The sequence below is a fragment of the Wyeomyia smithii genome, chromosome 2 (assembly GCF_029784165.1).
Source record: "Wyeomyia smithii strain HCP4-BCI-WySm-NY-G18 chromosome 2, ASM2978416v1, whole genome shotgun sequence".
NCBI classification, from domain to species: domain Eukaryota; kingdom Metazoa; phylum Arthropoda; class Insecta; order Diptera; family Culicidae; genus Wyeomyia; species Wyeomyia smithii.
In genome coordinates, this window is record NC_073695.1 from 99,586,005 (window position 1) to 99,602,421 (window position 16,417).

Genomic DNA, 16,417 nt, shown 5'->3' on the forward strand with positions numbered 1-16,417 from the left:
GGAAGAATTGTGGTTTGCAGAGGGGATTTGTTTTGTCGAAAATATTTTGATGTTTGTCATAAAATTCAAACCAATTGGAAAACTCATTGTGGGGCAAAACTACGCACTAAGTGCCATTAACCGTAATGAAAAAAATGTGTTTAATAACGATGTTTTCGAACAGAAATTGCTCAAGAATAACTAGTGATATGCGGATATGCTCCGTAACTGAGGAATATTATGGTTTTATGATTTTTTAATAGAATCTTACAACTATTTTATGGGTTTTGTCGATATGCTTTCAAAATGGTCCTTTCGGGATAGATTGGGGCTTCTAGAAGGCATAGATAATTATGAAAATGTTGAATAATGTAAAAAACAAGGTCAAATACCATTTAATATTTATTTTGGCACCCGGGATGATTCCCACAGATCGGAAAAATGGCCCAGACGCCATTTTGAATTTCAAGATGGCAACTTCTGGTTTCTAGAAAACAACCTAAGATGGTCAAATACCCCCCAATATGTGTATTCCTGTAATCGAGATGATGTACAGAGACTGGATAACGACCGCAGACACCATTTTGGCTTCCAAGAGGCGACGTTCGGTTTCTGGAAAACAACAAAATGTGGCCAAATACCAGATAATATGGGTATTTACGGAATCGAGATGATGCTCTCAGACCATTAAATGACTTTAGACGCCAGTTTGGATTCCGAGACTCGGCCGGTTTCTAGGAAACAACCCAAAATGGTCAATTACTCCCCAATATGTGTATTTCTGGAATTAAAAAGGACGCCCTGAGACCGAAAATCGACTTCAGACGCCATTTTCAAATACTAGATGGTGACTTCCGGTTCGTCTGGTGTCGTGTTCAGGTCTCTTGGCATCATTCCGATTCCAAAAGTTCTCATATAAGATTGGTAAATTTTGGATGTTTTCCAGAAACCGGAAGTCACCACCTTGAATTCAAAAATTGCGTTTGAAGTTGATTTGTTTCGCGTTTGAAGTATTGGTATTCAGCCATTTAAGGTTGTGTATCGGAAACCAGAAGTCACCATCTTAGAATTCAAGATGGCGTCTGGGATCGTTTCAGATCTCTTGGAATAATTCCGATTCCTAAATAACTCATTTTGATTGGTATTTGGTCGATTTTCACTGTTAATGGAAACCGGAAGTCACCATCTTCAATTTAATAATAGCGTCTGAAGTTGATTTTTGATCTCAGAGCATCAATTCGATTCCGAAAATATACATAATGGGTGGTATTCAATCATTTAAGGTTGTTTTTAGGAAACCAGAAGTTGCTATTTTGGAATCTAATATCTGGAGTCTTTTCGGGTCTGTGTGCATCATTCTGGTTCCGAAAATAAATTTTGTTAATTTGTTTCTATGGCCTCTAGAAGCCCCAATGGAATCTTTTCCGGAAAGTTTATTTTCGGGACATATCACCAAAATATCCAAAACCCGGCCCGTGGAAGTAATTTTATGACCTTTGAACCAATAATTTAAGATTCTGTTCCAATTTTCATAAAGTTTCTAAGATTCGGAACACCCCCTCCCCCCTCTACATGCCATACATAATTTGTGTACGACGCCTAAACTGCGTGCTTTTGCCCCGCATGCTGGGTAAAAGTTCGCATTTGAGTATTTTTCCTAAAAAGTGAAATTCTCATGCTACAAACAAAAACTCTGGTAATACATTTTGAAGACAAAAGGTTTATGTGCCGCTTGGAAACAAAACCGAATTTTATGATAATTGTTTGCAATAGTTCTGTTGCAAAAACCATTAAGCGCGGACTTTTGCCCCTCACTGCTCTACTTGACAACTTAGAGTACGTTCCATTGCTCAAGATTTGACTTCTGAGACTTCAAGCGCCTCTCACTTCGCATGCTAATTTCTGCTAGGGGCATATTAGCCTTCTGCATTGAAGCATTTTGGTCTTTGCTGTGGTGATTCTTGCCTACGAACTTGTTTGGTAGCAATAGTAGTTTTTATCAAAAATAACATTAAAGTCGAGTATTTTAGAATAGGCTTCGTCATAAACATACATTATATAGATCCTGCAATCATTCCACACGTTCATTGAAAGCACTGTAAATTGCGTGAATGCTTAACTGGCGCGTTTCATGCAGCTCTTCACTACTGTAGAGAGTAGATGCAGAAAGCTTCCTCAGAGATTTTAACATAGGACTACGTCTCTCAGGAAGTTCTCAGAATAGACTACGTCGCCCAGAGCATGCCCGGCTACATAAGGATGTAAAATGAACATCTAAAAGCGGAAAAATTGAGAAATATGTCCAATTTTGAATGCTAATGTATCGGTTAGTTTTCAATTCGTTCTTGCAACAATAGATTGGAAAATCTTCTAAGATTCTTCCCAAATGAAAATAATTGTAATTTTATTATTCAAACTATTGTACTATTGAAAATAGTCAAGCCTTGTCAAAACGAAAAATTCGACCTCTGATTGGTCTTTATATGATTGCTTCCCAAGCACGGTCGACAGAAACATAGACCTTGCAATTTGAAATGTGCTATTTGGCCTATATAAAAGTAAGGATGGAAAATATCGACCGAAATGCCTATCGATAGTTATCGATAGTTTCTCAATACTATCGATATCGATTATCAAAGCCGTTCATAATAGTTCTAGACAGCGACAACACCAGTCCTCCCTTAGCAGCAGCAGTAGCAATGCAATGGATACCAGTGGCAATGGATAGCGGCCACAGCTGAGGCATGGCAACGGATAGCGCAGCAGTTGCAGCGGGTCTCAGCATCGATATTAGCAGGGTCAGCTGATGCAGGAGCAAGAATGCAGGGGCAGCGGATAGCGGCCACAGCTGTGGCAACGGATAGCGACAGCAGTTGCAGCGGGTCTATCAGCATCGATAGTAGCAGGGTCAGCTGATGCAGCGGCATTTCCTTTAATAAATTGCTGTCTTATAAGGACAACAAATGAATTAATGGAGGCTTATTTTTCCTCGTTTTGCGCTATAATCGAATGATAACTATCTCTGCCTGCATGCACACTCTGACTGACGCTCCGTATAGTGTTTGTTACATTCCTGTTCAGTAAAGTATTTATATATATATTTATGAATATATATATATATATATATATATATATATATATATATATATATATATATATATATACATATAAATATAAATATATATATATATATATATATATATATATATATATATATATATATATATATATATATATATATATATATATATATATATATATATATATATATATATATATATATATATATATATATATATGCATATTACAATTCGATAGCACTTCAACTTCTCATTTGCACAAAATTTTTAAAACATTCCATACTAGTAACGTATCAAACAACCTTGTGTAGTTCTACGTCAACCTTACGGTGGGGGCATGGCGTACAGCCCTTGTGATTTTTTCGGTTAAAACTGAGAAAAAATACTTGGCGCACATTTTGCCGTGAAATTAGTTTCACTGATTTAGAAAGGCAGGATGATTTTTCTTGCTGTTTCTTTACTGATATCGAAAAGATTTATGCTATTGTCTACTGTAAGCATATTGGAAGCTTATCTTGTTATCCTAGATTCTTTGCATAACAAATCAAATACTAGAGATAATGTCAATTTTTTTTCGTTTCAGAGTAACAAAAATAAACCACTGTGATTCGAGACCAATTTGTTGTTTTCCATTTAAGAATTTATTATCATTATCTTGGAAACATTTCAAAATGATATACTCTGTAGCGGTAACATAAAACTCTGAAATTCGTACTGTTTTTAAAAACGATTCATTTTCGCCAGGTGAAGTGACGGGCCAGCATGGAGCAATTTCTAGCGTTAGGTCTGATATGGTATTAATCAAAAATGGAGTACTGATGATTTAATCTCTCCGGATCGTATGCTTGGTTCATTAATTAAATACAAGGTCGATTCTTCAGCAATAGTTTTGCCTTTTCCCAAGACAACTGTTATGAATACGGATGATTATTGTTAGGGATTAACAGCAGCAGAGGCTTAGAAGAACATCAGGATGATAAAAAAGAACAAATACAAAAAGCGACAAAAGCCAGAACCGTTCATGGAAGATGTATCTGGGATATAAACGTCCATAAACATATTTCGGAAGGAAAGCCTGTTTATTACCTGTAAGGTGTCCTAGAAACAAGCCTTTTGCCATCAAAAAACCTTCATTTTTGCATTTCCACAAGCTGCTCTGCCACAAGTATAATTTCATGAAGATTGTCGCAACTGTTTGTGGCGTCGGACAAGAAAAAAACAAGTACAGCGACGATATGTATTTTTACAACATAGCATAATAAAATTATTAAAACTTACATTTCCGCTCTAAGACAAAAAATTAGCTTTATAAGTGCTTTAAAACTTTTACCTAATAGAACGGTTATCATATCGGAAAAACTGTCTTTTCGTTGCATTTGCAACAAAGACGAAAGAATCATCTAGTATCTCTGATCTGGAGCCCACTGATCAAGAACAATATCCCTTCGAAGAAATATTAGTAGATACTTAATCGGTCACGGAAGAATACACTTACCATCTTACTACCTTACTATCTACGCTTTAGATTCTGTTCTCCAATCTATTTTTGAAGTTGCTCTCCAAACATCACATCACTGAAGCAGCCAACCAAGAAATAGTAGAAACATTCAGTTACTTGCCTCTTGTGTAAAGCAAATTTTCATACACGATTATATTCTGCAATTTTTTACTCGTTCATTAGAAAGAAGCTAAAACCATTTTTGTTGTGTTATTTTCCAATCGCACGTGAAATATGTTATACACGGTGGAGGTAATTCTTCATAGAGAGTTCGACATTCATCTCAATGCTTCTTTATAGCTGTAGGGTAGGGAACATATTTTAAGCAGCTTTAGGAACCGCCTGTGTATTCAGACGAAATACTCGAAATGTGTTGGGTGAAACTCAAACAGCAGTATATCAATCTGTTCGCTATCGTTCTCTCTATCAGAACTTGTTTTCAGATCGTAAAACTAAGTTAGCAAACTTTGACAATCGTCAATCAAAGTTACGAATCGAGGGACACTATTCCAATCACCCCGAACCTATTTTAAGCAGTTTCCATCTGTTTTGCAGGCGTTTTTTTTCAGCACCCGAAGTGGCTCCTGAATGGCTGCAATATAGGTCGATTTGTTTCAATTGCAATTGTTCACAGATTTCTTTGTGATTAACGGTATTACTAATATTCGTAAGGCAGCATACATATAGCCAATAACGGGATGATTGCAAACGTTTCTACCTTTTCGATGTCTGCGTTAGAGAAATGAGCTGACCGTATGAAAAATATATTTATGGGATACTGAATCTTTTCTCTGTGTACGCATCCCAATGCCAATATAAGTGTCGTTGGTTATCGGGTAACGTGAACTGGTTTCAGTTTAAGGTGGAAATCCTCTATTTCTTTGATTTATCACGTGTTTCATTAAATAGAAGTTTCATTATTAAATAGAAATAAAAGTTTTAGCAGTGTTACAAACTGAAGTAAGGAGAACATAACATCAAATTCGCAATGACAAGAGATATTCGCTTTGGTTCTGGCAACACGGACGCTATCATTATGACGAGACGAAGAAAACGTAAAAGTTGTTAGAAGCAGAATTTTATTCAGGTATTCCTCTGTAACTTTCATCAATTGCAAGTGCTCGTAGCGTTTGAATTATTTGCTACTTTTAATGAAATTAAATTGTTAAAGAAAACAAATCTCAAATATAGCAATTGTTAAAGATGTGTTTTGCAAAAGTTCTCTTAGGCATTATTGTATATCCAAATGTAATGAAGTTGTAATGCATTTTCGCATGAGTTTTAACTAAGTTTGTTGCTAGATTATTAAACTTCAAGAATCAAGGTAAAATAAATTTTTTATATGAAAAATCAATAGAACTGAACCGACCGATCATACATGCGATCTTGCCAAGCCTTCAAATGAAATAGGCACAAGTAGACAAGATTCAAATAAAATGGAACACCTTTATGCGAACTCTGTAATAACCCGTTTACACTACAGCGGAAATCAAGTGATATCGCCTATCTTAATATCAAATGTCATACACCAAATTTCCAATGAAAACTTAATGTATGGATTCTGTTATCAAGATTCGCGATATCACATGGTATCCGCTATAGTGTGAACAAGGCATAAAGCTGTTTCTGCTGCTTATCCCAATAAAAGTTGTGCGTGAATTTATTCGGAACGTCTACTAGTCTCTAGAGTTAGGTTTAAATTATATGCTCGTATCAGTCAGTGAAGATAGCGATACTGGTGCACATTTGAAAGTGACAAGAGAACTAAATCATTGAAAAACCATATGGTATAATAAACGATATACGGGCGGAAATCAATTGCAGCTACTTATAGATAACCCTTCAAATAAATATTATCGATTGGAACTCCCCATCTTCACTTTACGATCTCAGCTCAGGTGATAATTAACCATCATATCAGTCTAGCGGTTTTTCCAGACCCACAAATATTTTCCTGTTTTTCTCCTAGAAAATAATCACCATGGAAAATTTGTATGAATTGTTCATCAATCCCAACTAAGTTACCGAATTATAATTCTGAACACGAAAGTATTGAATATTTTAACATTGAAGCTGTTTGCCCAACATCATGAGCTACACGCTGCAAATTCACCACGGAAAGATGGGTTGATTATTCTCCGTTGTTATGCGTATTGACATTTAATAATCATATGATTTTTTGAATTCCCCGTACGCACTAGTCAACAATAGCTTTTATCGTTAAACGAATCCTATCTTAATCTGATAATAAATAACACGCAAGCCCCCTTTAGATGATAACGAGACACTCGTTACATGATTTATTTCCTGGCATTGTCTGGAAATGCGGATCAAATTTTTGTCACTCAACAAGCTTGGGGTATAAATCAACGCTAGTGTTAGCACGTAACTCTTTATGCATGCAGAGAATAAAAAATAAAGAAAATGTAGAAACGCATGAGAATAATTCTGTCTCCCTTCTTTAATCAACTAAATCGAACTAATTAAATCGAACATTGAAAATTATACAAAAACCACGTTTATTCGAAGGTTCTCTCTCCTAACCGACTAATAGTAAGTACACTTTACACAAATGAGAAACAAGTCTAACGAAACTTCGATTGGATTCGATTCGATCTACTCGGCACTATTGATGTAATAACCCTCTAGTGCTCAGTGCCGCCTGTAGACGGTCTTCAGTTGAAACTCTAAAAAGCTTCAATAAGAACTTAAATAATGTTTATAAAGCTTCATAGTGAATTTTTCCAAGTTCGTCTAAAAATTAATTAGGGCACTAGAGGGTTAAATAAAAAGTCAGATATATACGGCAGAGGCAAAATTGTGTAAATTTCAACGCAATAAATAATAATACAAAACTTTAAACAAAACTTTAAACAAACAACCGTGTTTATGAAGGAAGTCAAGTATGAAGGCTATTAATGCTGTTCACGGTGAAGTTTTGCTGTTACTTTTTTTTAAAGGGGGGGATTTGTTAGTAGCTTATGTATTCATGATAAATATTAGTGAATAATGAGTATGTGTGTCCAATCACAAGTGGTGACTTCTCAACAATGATAGAAATTTGTAATTTTAATTATTAGGATTTGTTTGCTTTCGCGATCAAAACTTATCATTCGTAGGGATTTAAACCAACTTGTCAAAAAAGGGGAAGTAAACTTACAACTAACTTAATTGCTAACTTATTGGCTATAAAAAGAGCTTATCGTAGCAATTGAGGATTGCAACGATTTTGGTAGAAAATTGTTAATAATTTTATTCGACATAGCTTCTAATGTTTCAACACCAGTAAGTCTATGTAATTCGAATGTACCAAACCAAGGAGGTTTCAAAATCATTTTCAGAATTTTATTTTGAATTCTTTGGAGCGTTTTTTTCCTTGTTGAACAGCAACTTGATCAGATAGGTACAGCATAAAGCATTACTGGTCTAAAAATATGTTTGTAAATCAAAAGTTTGTTCTTTAAACAAAGTTTAGAATTGCTGTTAATGAGAGGATATAAACATCTCATATATTTGATGCAATTGGCTTGTATACTCTCAATGCGCTCTTTGAAAATAGCTTTTTTGCTGTTACTTTCGGTATGCTTTTAAACGGAGTTACCAGTAAAGATACGTTTCATAACAATAATTTTTAATTCTCAATTTTGAAAAATATTCCAAAGTGGCTCTTGTAATGGTGTCAGTTTGTTATAGAAAATAGATTGCAAATCAACTGATAAATCTCATTAACATCCTCTTGTATCTTGCAGTTGAACGAAGGACAATCTCGCTTTTTAACTCAAGTAACCGTGCCTCTGTATGGCACGCGAAAAAAATCAATTATCCTGTTCCATCAATCAATCAATCGTAAACTACGGAAACTGGCTTGTCCTAGTCTTTGTACAATAGATCATACGGTAGCAATTCACCATCTTGGTAAATACCCTTATGCAACAGGTGTTACGTTGATAGCAGATTATTTTTTCTGAAAAATTATCGAACACCTGATGGGTTCCGATTATGCTTGTCACTTAATGTAATTTATGACAGGATGCACGAATCCCGCGTATGAACAGAGTGCGAAAACTGGTTTCAGTACTAGGAGCCATATCAATCTTAAACAATAATTCCGCCTATGAAAGTAGAATTTGTAACTTCTCTACAAACTAAAACTCCCAATTGCTTTCGTTTTGACAACGTTTATTTTTAAACCAAACGTACGATTGAACTGGCGAAATCCATTCGATAATTCGATAATTATCAAAAACATCCAGTTGCATCTTGTTCAGATACTAAATTTCTTGAACGGCTATACTATTAAGTTCGGTTACTCCAGTTGAAAATAGATAAGTTACTAGATACCAGTTCCGGTCAGTGATGGTCTATGACTAATGCAAGCAAAAAGCAAAGTAAAGCCTTGGTGCTACATTCCGATTCGGAACTTGATCTTCTGTTTATTTATACACAGACTTCGCAGCCGATTGTTTAGTGTACAGGAAAACTGCGGGGCTAGCGCTACGATCCTACTGACAATAAGAGTCTCTCCCGAGCCGAAATTCGAACCTACGACGACTGGCTTTGTTAGGCCAGCACCGTACCTCAAGACCATCTGGGAGATGCAAGCATCAGCACCACTAGTGCAAGCACCAGCGCGTATTATTCTTAGTGCACTGACCAATTTATACCTTTCTCGCCGTGATAATTTAATTCCAAAAAGCAACGCTTTAATAAATGTACGTAGAATGGTTGTGCATCAATCATCTGTGTGGGTGTGCAAATGAGTCAGAAATAAACCAGACAATTCATCTTGGTCGGTTCGGTCAAATCGATCCGTTCAGAGTGCATTTAGTAATATTCGGTGTTCCATTCAATTGTAGATATTGGCTGCTTTAGGAGACCTAACTGAGGGTAAATTAACCTACAGTGGCCCCTTTTACACACGTCAGAATAACTCAATAATAAGAAGTTAATAATAAGTATTATTTGTAGAAGTTTGGGGTGTTTACGATAGTGACCCAGCCGATCAACTGAAATAAAAAAAAACCATATTATTTCATTAGTTTAGAAGTGTGCCGGGTATCTGAACGATCATTCTTATAAGTATATTGTTTCCAGTGCAAACATAAACGTTTATCCCAAAAAAACATGTTTTGAGCGTTAAAAATTCCAATAAATTTGTTTTTAGGCAAATTTAAGCTCCGTGTATAAAAGAACGATCGTTTAATGACCGGGGAGTTTAATAACGAACATTAAAAAAAAAATGAAGAAAATCGGTTCAGTAGTTTGACCGCAATCGTAAACACGGCAACATAATGTTTTGAGAAGCACAATTCCGAGATAAACGCGTATAAAGTTTGAAGCTCAGCTTATGCGGCCGTGACGAGGCGAGCTTTAAATGGCTCTAACTTTCTCCCTATTGCTCAGACCTTTATGAAAATTTGTGAAAATATTCTCAGAAAGTTGTACTTTATTTATTTATTTATTTGTTATGTTATTTTCATCTGGCTCAATATGCCTTAATGAACTTCTCATGATGAGCAAAAGCCCTTTTGAGTCACAGCTTGTTATTCAAAAAGGAATATAAACCTCATATCTGACTGACACCGAAGTTGAATGTTTTCCGATCACTGAAAATATTCGATTCAACGTGGAAAGACGTAACAAAGGAGCGATTTTTTGTGATGCTGGAAAAGCTGTCTAGGGTATTTGTTTAATTATTCATCTCATTAGCCCGACGTTCACGAAGAATGCATGGAGTAATCACCAGATTTACACGAAATCGTTGAACAAACAAACAGAATATGAATACATGCTCTAATAGAATCGCCCATCAATTGAAATTTGGTAATCTCAGCTTGTTTCATCTTGAATTTTGTGAAGCAAACCATTTTTCACAACACTCCCATACTCATCTCAAAACCAAAACCACTGCTCAATTATTCATCGCACGACGCCCCCATATTCATCACACAGGTAAATACTTTTTTAATGAACGAAGCCGCATACCGTCGTAGTAGGTTACCTAGGTATCCGCTGTAGTTGTTTACGCGCAAATTGTTAGTCTAGGTATCCACTGCAGTGCTGTCGATTTATGTCAATTATGTCGGAATTAGTCAAATTTGAAGCTAGTTTTTGGAAATTGAGGGTGAACATTTTGAAGATTATTGTATTCTTAGTGTAGTTAGTGATTTTGTTAAGTGAATCATACAAAATGTAGTCCGCAAATGATGAAAAAAACTTTGGCTGGCTGCTGAATGAATCCCATTGTAGCCGTATAGAGCAATGGGTAGGTTTCGTTTTCTTGGTTAGATGATCGAAATAAATGAGTTTTTTAAAGTAGATGCCCGAATATAATAACAAATTCAGAGATTTTAGGTAGATTTTGGAGGATTCTACTTCATGAGATATCTAAAGTGAACTAAAAAGAATCCATTTCATGGATTAGTTGATTGGTTCAGTTAGAAAATATGCATTTTTTCTAGTTTTCAATTGAGTTTTCGTTTTTCAATTATGAGCTGAGATGAATAATGGAACAGTTCCCCTATCTGTGTTGCTGTGTTTTTAACATGAAACAGAGCGAGGGAAATAATCCGCGTTCGCGCGTGCCTATATACTATCTGTTTTTGCCAATAAAAAAGCACGAAAAGTGAGTATCTAAATTAACCTTATTTTCGATTCTGCGGAAAACGGAATAAATAAGTATAAAAACCTAAATTTTTTGTTTGTCTCTACCCAAGTAACAATTCTATAGCTACTTGGTTTTTCTAACAATTTTATCACAACATTGAATATTACCAACGGTTTCATGGCGGTTAAACCCGTTGCCAAAAATAGCAAGTCGTAATAAACACTGATAGCTGTCAATAAAACTCTAATAAAACTTACATTAAAACCGGTAAGAGTCAATGCGGCTTTGCTTTATTATTGTTTTTATTATCACTATTTATTGCCCCATTAAACCACTCCAGCTTGCTGTCATACAACATAGAAACCAGTTTTATTGAGGTCATTCATAACCTAAAAAACTACTAGTTGGCTATGAAAAATATCTCATAAAATTGTGATAAGTGCCCAGTTTTAACCTGTCAAACTTGTAAACAAATATATGCAGGCAATGATATACATACAGGTGAGACAAAAGCGGCTTAGTTGGTTTAGTGTGATGCAGAATTCTTTCGCAGTCTTCGTAAGATGTGTGCAAAATGCTTTAGAGCAGCAAGATGCAGCGCATTTGTGAACATTGATGACGTAGAACTCCAAAAATCTAATAAAGTGACACGGCAAACTTAGTACTGTTCGGCAGTTTTTTTTTAAATTTTATCGTCAGTTTGTCTTGTTTCGGTTGAAAATAATTCCCTATGCCGTTAAATTATGCGTCCTTAAAAATAAGCAAAACACTATTGATATATTTCGAAATATATTCAATATTCAATTCAACGAAGTATGTACCGTTGCATCTTTCGTGCACCTCTCTATTTATATCAAAGCTCGTTGATTCCTTATTATCGTCGGTGTGATGTCAGATTTTTAATAAAAATAAAGTTATTTTGGCCCAGGGATTTACCATATTTTTCTCTAATAATACAGGCATCCAACCTTTGCCGCACCTTACAACATATGTATCATTGAACTAGGCTTATTGCGGCTACGATTGATACCAATTAATTACTAACCGCGCCATATTGATATTTTTGAAACTTTTTATGATCTTGAAACGAAAATCGATTCGTCGTCTGACTAAAAAATAAATTGAACACCCAAAATTGATTTTTATCTATCTCTGTACTGATGAACACGGGTAGATTTTTTTCTGAAAAACTGAGCTGAAACAATCCAATTCATTTTTTGCTAACAATGAGATCATTTTTGTAAGCCCGTACTATTTTGATGGCGCATTAATTTTAAGCGCCTATGTTCTCAAAATGCACGACAAAATTTCATGCGCATATGCTTGAGAGCTACAAAACCTAGCAAAAACCCCTCTTTATTCCTTATCTTTCTACAATATTACCATCAAATAAAATCGATTGCACGATGATAACCAACACAGGTGAAACATTTCTCCCGCGCAAGAGATTATCTAATAAAAAAAAGTGGCGTGATGTTCTGGTGTGTGTGCAGGAACGGCACAACAAATCAACTTATTACGGTTGCTGTCAACCAATGAAAAGTTGAATTGGACTTATTGTGGCAAGTAACAGAGCGCAATAATGCAACCAAACTTATTGCGGTCTTAAAGAGGTAATGCCAGCTGCTTATAGTATGCGGTACTCTTTCTATGTGGTTTTAAAGCAGTTTTATTGCCATTCTTATGATTGCTTAGATAAGCTTGGCAAGGGTAGGCCACCTGGCTGTAAAGCAAACTTATAGTGGTTATCAGAAGGTTCTGATAGTATTTCTAGTTTTAAAAGCAGTTTTGCGAAAGTGGTCATGAAAACCGCTAAAAGAATGCAATACGACTTAAATTGTTACTTGGGAATTCCTTTCATGAAAGAAAAAACTGCCCTGTCATTTTAATTAAGGGCCCACATTTTTGTTACCGCACCAGGCCCACCAAACCATAGCTACGCCACTGCACAATGCACAATGATCCAGAAACCGAATTTAGGGGGAAATTTGGGTCTAGAGCTCTATAGCAACATTTTAGAGGAAAACTTTCTTCTACAAAGTTGTTACATATAATGAAGCGCTCATTGAAAAATTATCAAAAATTAGGGTGACCAATATTTTCGATGCAATCAAGTATCTAATTTTTTTATCTTTGTAGATGGAAGAAAAATTTGTTCTATATTATTATAGCTCCATTAATTTTAAGTAACTTTGTAAGACAAAGTTTTTCTCTATCTTTGAAAACAACCGATTTATATTGAATAAACATATTTTACGCTCTAACTTTTTTAATTCAAATTTCATCTCAAAACTGTCTTTGAACGACTTTTAGAGCTTTTTAAGAGAAACGATTTGCAATGCTGACATCGTAAATATCTCAATTTTACTCAAAGTTATTTATATTTTTCATCAAAACATATGCGTTTTTCATTTGTATGTCATTCATTTTGGGGCAAACATAAAAAATGTCTCTTGGTCTCATTTTGAAGGGCATACTTGACTCTATAAATGGACGAGCTTTTAGAGATATGTTATGTTTTAAATTTGAGTAAATTCAATTTAAAAACAAGACGAAAATTTCAATAATTTTATACATTATGCATATAAAAGCACCCAGATTTATTTTTTTGGTATTTTTTCTTAAAACTAGACGTAATTACCTTTAATTTGACCCAAAAATATGGAAAACAGATCAACTGGTTCAAAAGTTATGAATTTTTTTTAAATAAAATACATCGAACACAGTCGTTTTTATGGTCACCCTATTTCGAAGTTGGTCACGCAAAGTGCTTCAATTGTGCAATCGCAGAGATGCATCTATGTTGAAAATAATCAAATCCGTATTGTTTCGTTAGCTTGTTAAGGGGATTAGCTCCGAAATAGGGTGACCATAAAAAACGGCTATATGCGATGTATTTAATTTAATAAAAATTCATAACTTTTGAACCAGTTGGGTCTTTTGGGTCAAATTAAAGGTAATTAGGTCTAGTTATAAGAAAAAATACCAAAAAATAAATCTGGGTGCTTTTATATGCATAATGTATAAAATTATTGTAATTTTCGTCGTTTTTAAATTGAATTTACTCAAATTTAAAAAATAACATATCTCTAAAAGCTCCTCAATTTATAGAGTCAAGTATGCCCTTCAAAATGAGACCAAGAGGTTTTTTTTATGTTTGCCCCAAAATGAATTACATACAAATGAAAAACGCATATGTTTTGATGAAAAATATAAATAACTTTGAGTAAAATTGAGATATTTACGATGTCAGCATTGCAAATTGTTTCTCTTAAAAAACTATAAAAGTCGTTCAAAGACAGTTTTGAGATGAAATTTGAAATAAAAAAGTTAGAGCGTAAAATATGTTTTTTCAATATAAATCGGTTGTTTTCAAAGATAGAGAAAAACTTTGTTTTACAAAGTTACTTAAAATTAATGGATCTATAACAATATAGAACAAATTTTTCTTCTATCTACAAAGATATAAAAGTTAGATACTTGATTGCATCGAAAATGTTGGTCACTCTTATTTTTGATAATTTTTCAATGAGCGCTTTATCATATGTAACAACTTTGTAGAAAAAAGTTTTTCTCTAAAATGTTGCTATAGAGCTCTAGACCCAAATTTCCCCCTAAATTCGGTTTCTGGACCATTGTGCACTGGTATAAGAGGTTGGTTGGAAATGTTGTAGTTGTAAGTGATTGGGTTCAGTTTTCGATGGAACGTTATTGTTTTGCATTCATTGATGCTAATCGTGAGAAGATTTCTCGAGCACCATTTTTCGAAAATGTTGATCCATTGTTGGAGCAGCTGACAATTATCGATGCATTTCACACTTATGTATAATTTTACATCATCCGAAAACAAGAGCCGACAACCCGGTGGCAGTAAAATCGACAGTTCATTGATAAATATTGAGAACAGAAGTGGACCGAGGTTGCTTCCTCGTGGTACGCCTGACATGTTGGAGATGCTTTTAGATGATACGAATCCGATCTTGACACAAAGCCGTCTGTCCATGAGATAGAACCTGAACCAACCAATAGGAACATCGGAGACACGAAGACATGACAGACAATTTCCGGCTGGTGAAGAATTTGCTTTCACGGAGAGATTTGTTGAAGAGTAACGTCAAAGGCTGGACTAATGAGCTCGTGCATCGTTTCAGGACACAGAAAGGTATTCCATCTGAGCTGAGTTACATAGAAAATTTCATCTTGGAGAAAGCGGATTTTACCTGTTGGTGGTTTACTATAAAATTCCTCAGTTCACATGCGCTGGTAGGGGCATCTCTACATACATCTGTAGCTTGCTGAGCGGAAGCAGTGGAGCTGCTTAATGCGTTTTGAAAATGAGTGGCGAAAAGTTCGGATTTTTCAGAAGGGGAGCATGGTACGTCGTGATCTAGAAACATCTCCATGGGAAGCTATCATCTTTCCGTTTTGAGTTGACGAAAGTTCAAAACTGTTTAGGATTTTTACGGAGATTATCTTTTGTTCTAAGGGAATCACGTTTTTACAGATATTGCTAACACGCAAAAATTGTTGCTTATGGAACGGGCAACGGGTTCTACTATAATTACGAAGTGCCCTAGATCTTATACGCTTCAGACGCCGTAAATGAGCATTTCACCAGGGTGGTTTAGAAAGAGGTCTACAAGCAAGAAGTTGTTCAGACAACGCATTGTTTACTAACTGCGAGAAAAAGTCAACGGTCTTGTCAATGTTGTCTGCAGTCCTATCTAAAAACGTCTAGGCCATTCGATAAAAAATTTCGTTCAACGCTACGTAATTAGCTCTGTGATAATCCAGTACAGTGTCGTTAGAGTAAGGTTCAGAAACGGTCGGAACAGGTAGCTCAGCTTCAACTAAAATGACAGGGTGGCCAGGATCTACTGAGGTTAGCGGTTCTATGCCTTCGAATATCTGACAGTGTCCTAAAAGTGAGTCCGATATTAGTTTTGAGTCGAGCAGCCCTTTTTGTGTGTTTAGAATTTGGCTAATTTGTTTCAAACCTGAGATCTCAAACTATTCTGACTAAAACCATCGAGTAGTGTCGAACATGCAGCAGAGATATGTGACTCAAAAACATCCACTGTGAGATAATCGCGAATGGTGAGGTTCCATACTAAACGAATAAAAGCGCATGATAATGTTCTTTTAGGTTGGACAAAATAGCTCTGACTGAATCAATGTGTTTGTTTATGCATGCCAAATCATATTTGCGGAGCGGGGTTAGATATAATACTTAAACACTGATTTTAATTATAA